This window comes from Urtica dioica, chromosome 1, assembly GCF_054948205.1.
Source record: "Urtica dioica subsp. dioica isolate 48M chromosome 1, U.dioica_male_clone48M_v1_H2, whole genome shotgun sequence".
NCBI lineage: Eukaryota > Viridiplantae > Streptophyta > Magnoliopsida > Rosales > Urticaceae > Urtica > Urtica dioica.
The window spans coordinates 20,234,848-20,251,775 of NC_142756.1; the positions used below are offsets into that span (position 1 = coordinate 20,234,848).

Here is a 16,928-nt window from a genome sequence, read left to right on the forward strand (position 1 = left end):
ATCACTGCTGGTTCACCTTGACAAATGCAAGCATCCTAGAGCTAAAGAGGCAATTGGAGGTTCATTGCTCTCCCACTTTTTGCTATTTTATTTAGATATTTAAGTTCTCCATTTCCTTCTTTTGTTTTAGCTTCTCATCAGTTTTTTATCCCGTCAGAGCAGGAAAATAAAAGTATATTGATTTCGATTAAAACATAAAGCACCAGACTTGACTGAACGTCACTACAAATAGAGGATCTGATTGACCTTTACTTTCGACAGAATTCCCATACATAATTGAGATTAACAAATTTGTTGTGCAATGAAAATGGAAGAATTGCTTTGTTTGATTTTTCGAAGTGGTCAATGTTCGCATGTTCCACTTTTTTAAAGAAAAATAAGATCCACGTACCCACGTACTCTTTTGTTTCTGCTTCATTGTCAGGGTCGCTGACTCTATTTGACGTGTAAAAGCAATAATGGCTTTTGTAGAGTTAAAACGGATGTCATTCATGTGATTTCTATCTTAGTTTTTTAATTGCACTAGACTATGAATTGTTCTATATTATTGGGAGACTGTCACTAAAAAAAATACAGGGAGGCTTCGTTTTTTATGTTGATTGTATTTGTTGATTTCTTGCGGCATTAGCGAAAGCTCAACAATTATTTCTTGATCAACAAGAAAGGGATTACATTCTTAGCCAAGTAACTACGGTCATAGGTCAATAATGTTTTTGGTGCCAAACAAAGTTTTCATTACAGTCCCACAATTCCTCCATTTGGTTTAAATCACTTCATCTTCAAGTCGTAGGTGTGCTTCAAAATTTGAAGACTGATTTCATATATCTATGTCGTCAAATCATATACAAGTGGTGTAATGTTCGTTTCTAGACTCACATTTATCTGAGAACCCATACGCATAGGGGTAGAACCCATACCGTAGATAATAATGTTGAACGTAGTTCATTAGGACTTTATATTCAAGGCAATAAAATTTTTAGTTTTTTTTATAGCCAACACTGTTGCGGTTTTTTGTTTCATGTTGGAAATTTATAGCTTATAGTTTTGGTTCTGGTCTGTTTGCTTCAGGTTTGGAGCTGTGATTTTCGTTTCCGGTTGGGACTGAGATACGCTGAGCAAGAAGACTGCTCTGATGACAGAAAAAGTGAAACGACCGAGGGAAAGAAACGAGGAGTAATTGTCGTGTTTGTCTCAATTAAGGTAAATCCTTGATTCTTTGTCTTCTCTTGCTCTAAATTTGATGAACAAACTTCTTGGATATTGATTTGATTATGAAAATAATTGTCGTGTCTGGATTTTATATTTTTCTTACCACTCACCTGAGTTATGAAAGCTGGATTCAGTATTCCGTATTTATTTTGTCTTGCGTAATGATTCTCAATCTCGTTTATACCATTTTTTTTATTATGTTTTAGTATTCTTCCTTCTGGTCTATTGTTTAATTGCTGTTTTGAAATGTGCGAGAATTATTGTAGCTTGTTCACGAGAAGATTGTGGACAAGTTCATTTTCTCTAAGACTCCTCCAGTTGGTTGCTTGTTCGGCCTCTGGTACCTATTCAATATCTACTTCAACATCTATAACCAACATGCATGACTTTAATTTTTGTTGTCAATTGAATCCGATATAAATATATGTGAATCATTGATTTCGTGGTTTTCAGAGATAGAGTGATATTCATGAATTATTTATTTATTTTAAAAAAAATGTCCGTAGGACATTCATTGAATCTGTATCAGAATTCCTTTTGTTTTTATATTACATTTTTAATTTTGGTTGTAGTTATGATTGTGATTCGATTGTTGGTCTCCATTGTACAGTTACTAAATTATATATGGTAGATAAATCTTTATTAAATTATGTATGCTATCATCTTTAAAACTTTCAGGTTTGCTCAAAAGCTGCAGAGCCTGGCAATAAGAATAGAAGACTTAACACGAGCATCTTATTCGTTATCCTTCATCCTTTGGGCAACACAATATTCTTATTGATGCTGGAAAGTATGTGATGTACAAGTTTTTAATTTTAATTTTATTTTTCTTACTTATGATTCTTTTTCTATTCTGCAGATTCTTCTACCACAGTGCTCTTCAATGGTTTCCTGCGTATGGGTTTTATAAGAAAAAAATATGTAAGACATCTCACGAGTACTTCAAATACAATTGGATTTCCTCGTGTTTATTTCAGATATTTGACAATCACAAATTGGATGTGTTCTCTTTTGCAGTCACTTCTATTTGCCGTGGCGTTGAGACCCACACTTGCACAAGCCACTGTAGTAAGCTGGGTAAGTTGTAAATTACTGGGTAAGTTCTGAAAGACGGAATGCAACACGTGGGTAAGCTCATATGTAGTATAGCATGCTTAGCAAGAATGATGTTTTTTTTTTCTTTCTCTTTTGTACTATTGCAGCTGATGTACTCTACGACTTCGGAACGGGCTTAGAAATTCTTTCGCCATTATGTCCGCAATTGTTCCTCCAAATGGTTGGGCTCGGTAATTTCGCAAAGGTCGAGACCACGGAACACCCGTATCCATATTGAAGATTTTGTCGAGATTATCGACTTAATACGTAAATCAAAGTCTTATGTTTAAAATCAAGTTTTATCTTTTGAAATACATGGCATGGCAGTTGTGGCCGCAAGGGCAACGAGGTTACCTATATATTCCTCATTTTCCAAAGAAGGTAATCTGAGTTATCTTTTTCGCTAAAGGAGAGGCAATCTCGACACTTTTCAATGTACTCGGAATCGGAGCAGGAATTCAACTGGCATCAACAGTCTGCTCAACTATGCAAGGAAAGGTATTTGATCCATATGCGTTACTGAATTGTTCAAGTTTCGTACATGTGTTTGGAAAAAATTATCAAATTTATTAGGCCAAAACTTTTAAATACACTTGTGGTTCTGGTCTTATGCATCGACATTTGAGTGATCCTTTATGTACTGCTTCTTTAAGTGTTTTCTTTGATATAGGTAGAGGAAATGTTGGTTGACTGAAGCGTCTAAAAAATATGAACTGAATTTACTTTACTCTATGCAGTTGATTGTTGCCCCTATACTTTATTTTGTATATGTATGTTGTGTCATCGAAGAGATGCGAGCAACTCCCGTGAACACATTGAATCCACAAAGGACCGCTATGATTGTTGCCGATTTTGTAAAGGCCTGTTTGACATAGCCACTACTTGTGTATAATAGCGATGTTTGTTTATCGAAAAATATCGTTCATATTCCTTTGCTTTATTGAAATGATCCATCATATACATTGCATATTAAAGTCGATCACAATCCTCCTCTATGTTTTCTAATTTATTGTAAAATTAACTTTATATTTTATTAGTTGTTAAAATGTATTCCATTATCGACAATTTTTTTATCAATCACCGCAATCCACCACTGTCACCGCCACCGCCGCCGCCGCCGCCGAAAATCACCAGGTAAATAATAGTCCACAATCCATCTTGAGCTTTTATAACTGTTGTTCTCATAATCAATGTTTTTTTTTCATTTTGTTTTTGTCTGAAAAAAAAAAAAAAGGTTCTTCCAGTAACATCATTGGATAGATCACCGGACGAAAGCTGACTTCCACAACTCAAAAGCTTTACAGAGAAGAGCTTCCATGAGAAGCACTTGAACAAAAGCTCTCTGGTGATCAAATAAGAAACTTAGGGCATTCTATTTACAGGAAATATACTAGACTAAGATTTTTTTTTCATTTACTCAATGATTTATGTACAGTTATGAAAAAAAAAATCCGACTTTGTTGTACATAAAAATGAATATTCACACCAAGCTAGAAAGGACAGAAAAAAGGAGTTTACATTGAGTGTCATGTTTTCAATCTTCTACAATTCACATGAAACCAAACAAGATAAAAATTGGAATATTTTAAATATATACAGAGATCTGGAAAAATAAACAGTAGACCAAGAATGAGTGCAAATAATCATATACTCTTAGACCGGGAGAAAAGGAGGCAGGGATTGCTTTCCATCTCAAAATCTCACAAAGTCAATCTGTACAATTCTTTTAATAATAACTTGATCATGGTTCGTATCTGTAAAAATAAACAAAGATGTGTGTTTTAAACAATTCATAGCGTTGAATTTAGCACTACATTTCTTTTTTTTCTTCTCTTTTTTTATTTTTTTTATTGAGAAAAACCTTGCTGGCGATAAAACTTTCTGGATGAATTTTTTTTTCTAAAGGGCTTGATACAAAAGAAGAAAAAAAACTATTTTATTAATATTAAGTCTTCATTCTGTAGCTTTCTCCATCTCTTACACGTCGTCTCCGTCATACCGTCTTCGTTTGGTACCCCGTCTTGCAAAGAATCGCGAGGTTATTTTTCTTTCTCCAGTTCATAGGGATGAATATTGCGCTACATTTCATTTATTCCGATTGTTATCGATATTTTAATTTGTATTGTGATCGTTTATCTTAACTCATTTATAGATGATTCATTTTTCTTGTCACAACATGTTCTAATTGACCTTATGCTCATCATTCAATTTATCTTGACGGATGGTTCAAACAAGTTGGAAGTTACATGTTTTGGGTACATCGCTGAAAATCTCTTCTCATGCAAGGCTAACAAATATACAATATTCTGAAACGGGTAAATCAATAATATATGTCCGTATGTATTTCTTATCTAAATAATTAATTAAAAAAATAATGATTCTCCATATATTGTTATACATGGTTCACGAAGAGCTTATTTGAAACCAATATTTAAGGCCGAAGAAGCTATCACAAAAGCATTTTTGGTTCAATACACGAGAAAATTCAATTCAACAGGAATGGAACGACAACTCACTGTCAATCAAGTTTACAAGCTCACCGAACTTGGTTCTATGAACCAAGAGCTGAAAAACAAAGAAGCACACACTGCCGATGATCAAGACCAACGAGACACAACTTAAAAGAAAGAGGAAGATCACTCCCCAACAACATCAACCTCTAACAATAAACAAAAAATTCGAGTAAAACATATCTTCTTAAATTACTTTTAAACATTTTGGTTTGTTAACGTTTCATTCCTTCTATTTGTCTATCAAGACACCAAACTTTTCGCTTTTTATTTACTTATGTCAATTTTTTTTTTTTTTTTAAGTATGTCACTGACTATATATTTTCTTGAAATGTTTGCACTAATTATGAGTCTCTCAAAATTTTTACTCCATAAGTAGTATGTATTGTTGAAATATTCCATATCTTCATATTCATTTATAACCTCATGCTTTGAAGAAAAATTTGGTAAATTAAATCATATATATATATATATATATATATATATATTAATTATTTACTGATTACAACTACAAACACCACGTGCGAAGCACGTGTTTCAGACTAGTATATATATATACATATATATTTTTCATCGTTACTATTGATGTGATAAATCACACCTAAACAGTCACGACAAATTTGTGGTTAAAACGGGTCGATTTAGATTTATAAATGAGCCTCAATTCTTTGTAACAAGAATAAATTCGATCTCTTAAAGAACTGGAAATTAAATGCATAATTTTAATGAAGATGAAAAACAAAATGTAAGAATAGCTCGGGGCTTTTTTTTATTAAGATCGCTTGTGAACAGTACAAAGATTGGATTTCGATAACAATGATAAAGGCCAAAAAGTTACGTGCCCAAAAAGGGCCTAGTTGTTATATATTTATAGTCTGAGATAGTGAGCTAGCGAGCTCCGGGTTGTTCGAGACCCGTCATGTGTCAGCCGGAACTCATTACCGCATATCGAGAGACCTGACGCCAAAGACCTATTCATGCAAGGAGTGGTTGCGAATCGATCTTGCTACGAGCTCTCGATACCCGGGTCTTTAAGAGGCAGTTATGATGAAGCTAAGAATCAATCCTGTCGACGGGCTGGTGCACTGATTAAACCTGCTATAAAAGGCATGGGCTTGGGCCCAATAAACTTGTATTGATCAAATCCCTTGTGCATTAGATGGAAGACGAAATCCAACATCAACAATCCGTCCCCTAGTCTATTCAGTATATAATAATGGATAAACTAAAGATGAAAAGCATATACGAGCTGATCAACAAGCGAACTAGCTATGCTTCTAGCCCATAATAGATTACCAGTTATGCCACGTGTGTTGCTTTACTTTTGGAACGGTGAATATTTTGTCTCGAGAAGATCAAGCGATTATCGTAAAATTAATATTTTATTTGGTTAGTTATGATTTGACATGAAATAACGACGCATTGAATGTGAGTTTATTGGGCTTCCATGTCTATAAATTGAAGGGACGTCTCCATCGGTCTCTCTTATTTATTCTCGTCGAGTCGCTTTGAAGAATGGTATGCTGTGAACCTTTTTCTTTTGTTTTCTTGTTTTTTTTCTCTGCTATAGTTTTGGGACTTCTAGCTTAGGGTTACGTTTGGGTGTAAAAAAAATCCTTGAAAACTATAGCTTAAGATAACTCTAATGGCATCTACGTTCAATCCAACTAAAAAATCAAAGTCTCGAAAGTTCAAGTACCCTCGTGGAGATTTCCTTCACAAATATACTCATACCTTGCTTAGTAGGCCTGATTTAGACCACATTAGGTGAAGATTTCTTTCACGACCCGCGAGCTCATAATCACAACATCATAGATAATATCAAACAGATAATTAAATCAACATAATAACCATAACACTTATATTAAACATAATACGATAATACAAATGTATAAAAAGTGGTTATATGAAAAACCCGGGGGAACTTTTTGTTTTTCTCAATTCGAACTTTGACGACTCTTTTAGATAGATACAAGCTCATGGTTTTACGTATATTTACATCAGATAGTATAGGAGCGTAGATTACGGAAGGGGTTCAACAAAATACTATTATAGAAGAGGTTGATCTCGGGTGACTCCCCATTAGCCCATAGGTCAAGAGATACACGTCTGGTCTTCGTCTTCAGCTTCCTTATTTACATCGCCGCCTTGTCCTTATCTACATTACCAAGGGTCATAAAACTATGAGTCAATTGACTCAATAAGTGGGAGTCTAACTTAGAAAGAAAATCGACTAATGCCATATAATATCATGTGACGTTCAAACAAGCACATAAGAATGCATGATGCAAATCTAATTAGTTATATAGCATAACTAATGTGTGCACACTCTAACTAGTACTTGTCATCTGCAAGGCTACACACATCCCCAGATATAACCTTCGGATCGACAAGAGGCTAGCCTTAGACTTCGAGCAGCAGTCGTCCAACGGCCTAAGAGTTTTAACTTTTGTCTACGATCCACTAGTGGTACCGTTTTCATCATGATGTCGGTGCAGACGAGCTTTTCCAGCAATGAGCTCTCGATTCGCGATTATCATCCCAGAATGGCACATGGCAATCAGTGGGCCTCAGCTTGAATCTCCAATCAGCAATGGGCTCGCGTTTCGCAAAGCATTCCCAATGCACACGGGGCACTCAGTGAGCCTCCATCAGGGTCTTTAGTCGACATTGAGCACGTGTTTCGAGAAGCAACCTCATTGGGTACGTGGCACTCAGTGGGCCTCCATTTGAGTACTTAGCGCCATCCAGACTGGTATGGTCCTTTATACAAGTCAATGACTTGTAGGTACCATCGACAACAATTCTTTATGGTTTGGGTACTCTGCAGCACTCAGAGTACACACGTATGCTACTTATATGAGAGCCACTCAGGATAAACCCTGAATGAAATATCATTTCCCTTTTATGCTTGTTAGTGTTTTAAGTTAAAGACTCGGGACGTGACTCCCGGTACTTCTATCCTCGATTTGAATCTGAGAGTTAATCATGGCTCTCCCGTCTCCCTCATTCTAACGAGTCAAGCGTAGAACTTAAGGGATGATTATATCACGTAGCATAGGCTGTGTTTCACAAGTCTCTGTTTGAACTTATCGGGCGAACCCAAGCTATGTTTTCAAGAAAATTGGCTGAAGACTTTATCTTTGAGATTATTTGTTTTTAAGGCTTTCATCTACTCTTGTTTAGTATCACATATGATGCACGTAAACAAGATTATTCCCTTGGTAAGTAGTTGACTTATGTCTCTACACTTACCCGGAATAGTTCACCTCAAAAATGTTGACTTCAGGAGTTGCCTCGCTTCACACGCTTCTCGAGACTATTTGACACGTCCTGGAGCGTCGAGAGAACTGGAATCCAAAGTTAAGATTCCGTTAGTTATTTAGTTCGGCAATGTTGAAGAGGTTAAGGTTCGTTGTCAGGATTCATTGCAAATCAGTTTGGGGTTCGAGAATTTAATTTATTACTTTTCTGGTCTTTTAAAAATTACCCTTATTTAAGACCCGTACACTTTTCGTGCCGAAGAAATAGTACAAATTAAAATCCGACAATTATTTTTAACAAGTCTTAAATAAATAAATAATCTGAAATCATACAAACCGAGAATTCCAAAATAAATAACTGAAATTAAATTCTCGAACATCTTTAAAATAAATAATTCACAATTATTTAAAATAAATCCATACAGCTAGATCTACGATCTAACCCAAGAGTTCTAAACGCTACAAAGCGATTAACGACACTCACGAGTTAGACCGAGATCTACTCTTTTCTGAACTCTTTATTTTCCGGAGTTGATGCTTTCAATCACAACGGCTCTTTCTCGTCCCGACTCGATCTATGAATAAGCTGCGAAATTCAAAAACTAGCATCGAAACAAAACATAATACCAATTTCATACTCGAATTTCTCGGTCTCACTTCGATATCCAAGAGATTTCTGAGATTTCGACAATCACCGAACCAATTCTCAATCAAACAAACCATATCAAACCCAAAACCGAACTAACCGAATATCAAACATTACTTCTCAAATCACATTAACCATATCACAATTCTTTCGGGTTTCGAAATCAAGCACGAAACATAACGCCGTTCTCATATTCGGAAACTAGTCGAGAATAACCACAAGGGCAAAGTGTCCCAAACTTTAAACGAAGACCAACTATAAAACACTCTCGGCCAAACCATCAGCGAGACAACATGTCACAAAATTCCGAATCATCATAAAAAAATCAAACGAACCACAATTCTGAACTCATAATCAACAAACAACAATCTCAGATCACCAAAAACAGCAAAAACAACAACAGAATCATCAGGCGAGTTCAACAATGAACAATTTCAAAAATTCCATATTCAAGGCACACAGCCAAAAACCATTTCCGAAATCTAAACTCGTCCAAATTCAAGAACTTTGAGGAATCAATTTCAATCACAAATCCGAGCACAAAATCAATGCAAGAATCATCAAACACGCTCTGGAAATAAAAACCCCCAAATCAACAATCCAAGAACCCTAATTTTTGGGTTCCATGGCTGGGTAAGAAATTCCTTACCTCAACTTGCGGAATCGAGCTACCCAGACCAAATCTTATCTCCTTGCGCCGTCCGAGACGCTCGCCAGAGCTCTTGAGACACGCGGCCGAGAAAAGAAATGAGGAAGAGGGATTTTTAACCCTTGAAAGAAATTGTAGGAATTCGAAGAGAAATTGAAGGAATTGAGCTCAATCCTTACCTTCAACAGCTTCAACGGTGTCCACTCATTCTTCTCCAGTGACCTGGTTCACACGCGTGGTTTGTTTTGCAACGGGGTTTGCTCGCGATTTCCTAGCTAGTTCGCGGCTTGGCTGGGTCGTGCGAGAAAAATGAGCGAGGAAGCAGAAGAATAAAGATGGAGGTCGATAATCGTTGTTGTCGTTGTGTTGTTCTGGTTTTGTTGTTTTTTTTCCCCTTTTCCTAATGTTCGTGTTTTTGCAGGTGACGCACGGTGGAGAAGAAATGCGAAGACGGAAGAAGAAATCGAAGGAAAGGGTGAGGAGAGAGAGAAAGATTTTTACTTTTATATCAACCAAACTTCCGAATTCGCTCATTAAATCCTTCTTTTCTCTCACAACCTCGAACTTACCCCACTTTCAAAATTCCTTTCAAATGGGTCCTGATAATTGTTACAATTATTTCCTTCATCACATAATTATTTAATTAAATCCCTAACCAAACAGATTTTAACTATATGATTAAACCTAGAATTTTCTCGTTCATTCTTGATTAATTTAAATATATTAAATTAATTCTCGTTCTCGGAAATAATTCTCATTCTTGAGAATTTACATATTAAATTAAATTCCAGAATATTTCTTTGGAAAATAATTTATTATTCGAGACAAACTCGATAAATCCTTGATTTATTATGAGATTTTCCATTACCTTAAAATATTTTAAATTATTTCGATAAACTTATAGGACCATTATTCACTCAGGAATTTAATTGTAACAACGGAAGCTCGTTTATTAAGCTTGAATTTACAATTCAAGTGATTCAAAAGTTTATACTTTACAATTTCATATTCGCCCTTAAATAGAACTTTTACTACCTGGTCCCAGCGATACGACCGAGACCGTAAAAGATGGGTAGTTGTGAGTCCATAAGATTTTTCTAGAGAATTGTGGGCTTAGGTTTTCGATTCCTAGACTCCTCTTAGGTTACATGGTGCAAGTGGAGGTGACTCTTCCGCAACTCACCTGTCTTCCTTGCGGAGCGTGTGCAGGTTACTTACCCTGGCTGACGAATTGGGTGTAAATCTTTTCCTAAACGACCCTATTCGCCTTAATATGACTAGGAAAAACTCTTGCCATCCTGGGACTTTCTATTTCTTGTGGAAGCCCGCAGTGACCATTATTCAAGGGATCCCTACAAGGGATGATAAGTGGGTGGAGATATATTTTTATGTTAGGATTTTCGAGCTCACCGTAGGTCGTAATGTCGATATGGTTCATGCGGACTGGTCTAGGGGAGCCAATTAGGCTAGCTTCTTGCTTTCGCTTCCTCTGTTTCCCCATGGGTCTTTTCTTCTGATGTTGTTTTATGGAATCCTATGTAGTTTCTCTGAAGACTATGCTTTGGACGATCGGTTCGAGGATATTGTTATAATGCATCGGAGTGAACATGTGGATGTGGACGGATTTACACGAGCGAGGTTTGACCGGGCTTTTCTTGGTTTGGAAACTCCAGGTAGGAATCCTTAACTTCGTTTTTTAGGGCTCTTTTTTTTTGCTGGTATGAATTCTTGTTTCCTTTATTGTAGCTGTGGAAGACTTGTCTGCTCGGATGAGCATCAATACGAAGATCCAAGACAAGCGAGCCTAGAGAGAGAAAGGGATGACTAAGATCCAGAACAAGTGAGTCTGGACATAGGGGAAGCAGACGAAGATCCAAGACAAGAGGATCTAGGGGAAGAAGAGACGAAGGCTCAAGCTGATGGTTGGAGGTCAAAGAAAGAAGCAGCAGCGAGGGAGGCCTCCGCGAAGAACGCTGCGACATAGGAAGCTGCGGAAAAGGAGGTCGCGCTGAAAGCGGCTGCTGAAAAGGATACTTCGGCATCTTCTGCTAAGGGTAAGGAGATCGTGGTCGGGCCCTCAAATGAACAACGTGTGTCATATGCGGGTTCTGATGATTGCGATGTGGTGATCACTCACGTGGTTGCTGATCCTAATCCCGAGCTGTAAGGACCCCCACTACATGTGCGGGGTCGCAAGTGGAAGAAAATTGGGTAAGATGACGAGGAAGAGGAAGAAGAAGAAGGAGAATGGGAGGTCCATTCTATAGGGAAGAGGCCTTCACATTCCTCTCTCAAAACTATCGTGACCCCGTATGGGATGAAGGCCAAATGAGGTTCTCCTTCAAAAAGGGGGGCTCGAACTCAAAGCTTTGAAGCTCGTAGAAGTGGCCAGAAAAGGCGGCTGAAAAGCCAACAGAGCGGGAGTTCGCAAAAGAAGCCTCGTGCTTTGGAGAAATAGGGAGAATATCAACTTACCAAGCCTTGATCTCCGCCCGCTCTGATCAAGTTTTATAGCAAGGGTTCAACACCCTTGTACGAGGATTCGATAGCCTCGACTGCTGTCCTTCGACAAGTCAACAAGCTCGGGATTAAGTTAGCCTCGATCAGGGAGTTGGTCGAATTCGAGAAATACTGCCAAGCTCACACCGCGAGTGCCTAGGTAGATAATCCTATGATTGATCCTACGGTATATTTGAGTGTGTTTGTCAAGAAATACCTTCTTTTTGTAAGCGATAGCTGAGTTCAACCTTCTTCAGCAGAGGCACGAGTTGAAGCACATAGAGAGGGACAAATTCATTAAAGAGCTCCTTGAAAAGGCTGAAGAGACAAAGGCTAAGAGAGCTTAGATGGAGGCAAACATCGAGTGGCTCAAGAAGGAGGCGAGCAATCACGTAGCGAGAGAGGACGAGCCGAAGCTCAAACTCGATAGGGAGAGTGAGAGGGTTAAAGGGATCTTGATAAATTATGATCGAGCTAAGAAAAAAAGAGACCTCGATATCGAAGAGCTGAGCGAGAGGCAGAAAGATAATGACAGACTCAAGTCACACCACGACCAACTCAAGCAATCATTCGGAAGCGAAGTGGAGAAGCGGGTGCCGACGGGAAAACGGTGACCTTTGTCAAGTATCACCGCATGATCAACCCCATGAAGGCTCACCACTCAGCCAACGACAAGGTTAAGATCGCCGAGCTCGACGTGATGGAGTGTTGCGCCAAGATTTCTCTCCTTAGGTCTCTGGCCAAAGGAACATCGACTATTAAGGGCAAGCTGAAGGCTGCTGAAGAAGATCTGGGGGAACTCGAATCGACCTTCACCAAATTTTTTTACTTCGTTCCTCCTCTTAACCTCTCTGATGTCGCTTTTACTCATGATTCGGAGTTAGACGGATAAGATGTTGAGCAGATGATTCTTGCGGGCGTGGACGAATTCGAGTCAAACGTAGGCCTCGTGACGGGAAATTCTCCTCTCAATGCGAGGATGCCCCGAGCTGATGCCGAGACTATTATTGTTGTAGAGGATGATCGAGCTGGAGCCTCGATCGAAGAGGAGCGAGCTGAGACATCAGGCTGATAGGATAAAGCCCATCAGTAAGGGAAAATAATAATTGCATTCTTCTCTTTTTTATTTAGCTTATTTAGTATGTTTCCTAAACTTCTTCAGCATACTGTTTTGCCCGGATCTGCCAGTATAGTTTCCGAATTCTATTTATTATTTTTCTTTATTCGAAATAAACCATTGGAGGCGGTTCATTGTGCTATTTTGTCCAGGTGGGCCAGCATGGTGTTAATATTATTTTTTATGAATATTTTATTGTTGAATATGTTGTTAGGGCTCGATAGAGCATATTTATTATCTTTGTCAAAACTCCTTGCGGGACAAGACCCGGCTCCGGTGTATGCGAACGCATGGGTTCGGCTTAATAGTTCCTAAGTCCCCTTGTCTTGTGATGCAAGCTGCGGAGCTCAGCCTTTTTCGGGCAGAAGTTTCGTCTTACAAGACTGCGGATGTATGAGCCCGGATTTAGCATGTGGAGGTCGTTCTAAATTTTACTTTGAACCCTTGAAAAGATCAAGTGAAAGCTGACTTTGGCGGGTTTTGACAAATATAAAGTGAAGAAGAAGGGTGACTGTGCCTTTGCGGGCTGGCTGCATACCCACTTAGTGGGATCAACTCATGACGTATTTCAATGATGATCTGTTATTTAATATAAATATTTTCATAAGTGTTGGGAATTCCAAGAATGCAACACCGAGACGCCATTCATCGTTTCCAATTCATAGACTTCAGGTCTAACCTTGCAGCCTATTTAGTAGGACCCTTCCCAGTTCTTGCTTAGTTTGCCAGAGTTAGGTTCGGCCGTGTTTTGAAAAACGTGCATGAGGACGAGCTCGCTCTCGGATAATCACATTTCACTAACCTTTGAGTTATAATAATGAGTTGTAGCTCGTTAGTAACCTTGGACACGAATTACTGCCAATTCGCGCCTTTTTTCAATGAAAGCTAGCTCATTTCTTAGCATTTCATCATTCGTAGTTTCGTTCTTCCAAGCAAATTCTCTCGTCATGCTTGCAACTGTTGGAATAGATCTAGGATTAAGAAAATATTTATCGCTTCTAGCAAGCGGCGGAATATAAAAAATTTCTTTAAAAACTCTTAAACGTTTTTACAATCTAGACAAAGTGCACGAACATATAATTTAAAATTTTAACACTACATTTAGTTTTTACTCGGGGGTGGGGGACGGCTACAAAGCTAGAGAGAGAAGCCCTCAATCTCTAAAATTGTGTGTTCTCAATTGTGAATGAGGTGGGCTATTTATAGGAGGAGGATTACCTTGAAAATGTAGTTTCCTCTTCTCTTTTGAATATCATATATTCATGAGAAAATATTCATTTCCTCTTTTCCCATTTTGCACGTCCAACCTATGCCATCAAGGCCTTGGATTTGTTTCCTCATTTGATTGCTTCTCTCTTGGCCGCCCCTTTTATTGCTTCTAGAAGCAAATTTGTTTCCTCTTTTTCTTATGGCAAGTATCTTCATACATTAATGCACAAAATAAACTCTTTCTCTTGCTTGGTATGGACGAATTCAAGGCTTCTAGAACATGCTTCTAGATGTTTCTTTATTTGTTCATGACAACATAAGAAAAGCCCATTAAGGATTTTCACATAAATTCCATGAAATAGAATCCAATCCTCAAGGCCCAATTACATTAATATGGCTATGTGACTTTATCTCATTGTCATCATCTGACAATGACAAAAACCTTATTTATTGACATTCATACCATCCTATGTCAAAAGAGACAAAATTACCCTTTAGACAATTTTCGAAAAACTTGTCTAGTTCTTGTTTTGACTTAGCTTTCTTCTTTAACTAATCTTACTCTAATGACTTGTGGTAGTGACCTCATGGATCCAAATGAACAAAGCTTGAGCTAGCATACTTGGACACAAAAGTTCAAAAACCTTTTCCAAGTTCTAGCTTAATGTCAACTGACTCCACTAAAGAGTTGACACTGAAATCTCTTGGTTCATGCAAATCAGGCAAATCATGAAGAGTTTGTTCATGCAAATCTATATTTGACTCCTCATTTGTTGTTAGGTTTGTTGAAGGACTAAAGACTATAGTTTATCGTAAAGCTTCAAACACAGAAGGAAGAATGAATGAACGTTTCAACTTTTATTAATTATTCAGCAGTTACAAGCAAGATAGAAGTGTGATTCACCAGTGGCCCGACGAGGGCTCGTCCTTGTTGGAATTGATCTAGGGTTTAAGAAAAAGTTTAACGCTTCGGGTAAGCGGCGGAATTTAAAAAATTTTCGTTTGACAAGTAAAACGATTTTACTAACCTAGACAAAGAGCAAGTACACGTAAATAAAAACTATTATGAGCATAATAAATTTACTAACCTTTTTAGAAGCTTGAACGTTGATTAGCTTTCGGAAGGTTGAAAACGTTCGTCTCCCCTCGCAGCACGTCTCTCTTCTTTCCTCGGCAACACGAGAAACCACGATGGTTTCTATCACAAGAATCACTCAGGAGAAAAGGAATTAGTGAGTGGGCACTTTTAAACACTACGACTCAAGAACAAGTCTTAAAGTCGAAGAGCTAAAAACGCTAGGTCAAATGAGGACCTAGGTGCCAAAACAAAAACGAAAGAAAACTTAGAGAGAGAGAGAGGGAAGGGGCGGCCAAGCTAGAGAGAGAAGCTCTCAAATATCTAAAACTTGGGATGAATAAAATGTGAAGAATGAGGGCTCTATTTATAGGATAGGTTTTACCTTCAATAAGGTAGTTTCCTCTTCTATAGAATATCACATATTCATGAGCAAATATTCCCTCCTTCTCCCTTAGAGTCACACGGCCAAATAGGGCTTCTAGAAGCCTTGGATTTGTTTCCTCTTTTGTTTTTGCTTCTCCATTGACTCTACTTGGCCGAATTCCATTATTCCCATTAGAGGAGATTTGTTTCCTCTTTTTCTTTTGGTAAGTATCTTCATACATTTATGCACAAAATAATCTCCCTTTCTTTCTTTGTGTTGGGCGGCCAAATACTCTCTAGAATGAGCTTCTAGAAGCTTCTTCATTTGTTCATGACAACATGAGAAAGGCCCATTAAGAATTTTCAATAAAATTCTCATGAAATGAAATTAATCCACAAGGCCCAATTAAACTAACTTGGCCGAGTGGATGCATGTCATCAAATGAACATGTCAAAAAATTTATTGACATTCATTTCATCCTATGTCCAAAAAGACAAAATTACCCTTTTGACAATTTTCATAAAACTTGTCTCGTTCTTGTTTTGACTTAGCTTCTAGTTTAACTATTCCTACTCGATATGATTTGTGACAGTGACCTCATGGATCCAAATGAACAAAGCTTGAGCTAAACACTTGGACTCAAAAGTTCACAAACCTTTTCCAGGTTTAGCTTAATGTCAACTGACTCCACTAAAGACTTGACACTGAAAATCTCTCGTTTCAAATGAATATTATCTATGTTTACCCTTCATGAATATCATCAGCTAGTCGGGATTTACAAAATTACCATTTTACCCTTCTAGCTGTTATTTCCTCAACTCCTTTGGCGCTTGTGAATAAGTCAGAAACAATGTATTGACGAGGAGCTAACAAGTCACATTGTTTCATCCAAAAGAGTCAAGACTCAATTTGGACACTGGCCAGTTCATTTATTCACATTCGAAGGAACAAAGCATGAGGTGATATACATTGCATTTCAGCAATCTTGTACATGAATTCCATATCTATGAGAACTTCACAAAGTTACCCATGACATCTTCACAACTTAGTACTTCACCAATAGGTCCTGTTCGGAATCACATAGTGAGTCTGAACTCTGACTTTCTCAAATGAGAATACGTAAGCTGCGAAAAGGCATGTCTCATTTCAGGATTAAGGTAAGCACGATGCAATTCATACGTAGTGACTTCGAGACATAAGAGGTTAAATGGTTTGTTCTTATTTTGTCCCTAGAAGTGCACTGGTCAATTCAGTACCTTCGGAAGATACCTAGAAGAAGTATAGAGTCT

The 16,928-nt window shown here is 37.8% G+C and overlaps 1 long non-coding RNA gene across 1 annotated transcript; it reads right to left on the reverse strand.

The window, feature by feature from the left end:
- Window positions 1–8,379: 8,379 nt before the first annotated feature.
- Window positions 8,380–9,843, reverse strand: LOC149407743 (uncharacterized). Its single transcript, XR_016301476.1, has 3 exons — window positions 9,552–9,843; window positions 9,373–9,444; window positions 8,380–8,663 (listed from the first exon to the last, which is right to left on the reverse strand). It is a non-coding gene; the product is annotated as an uncharacterized LOC149407743 (long non-coding RNA).
- Between the last annotated feature and the right edge of the window lie 7,085 nt (window positions 9,844–16,928).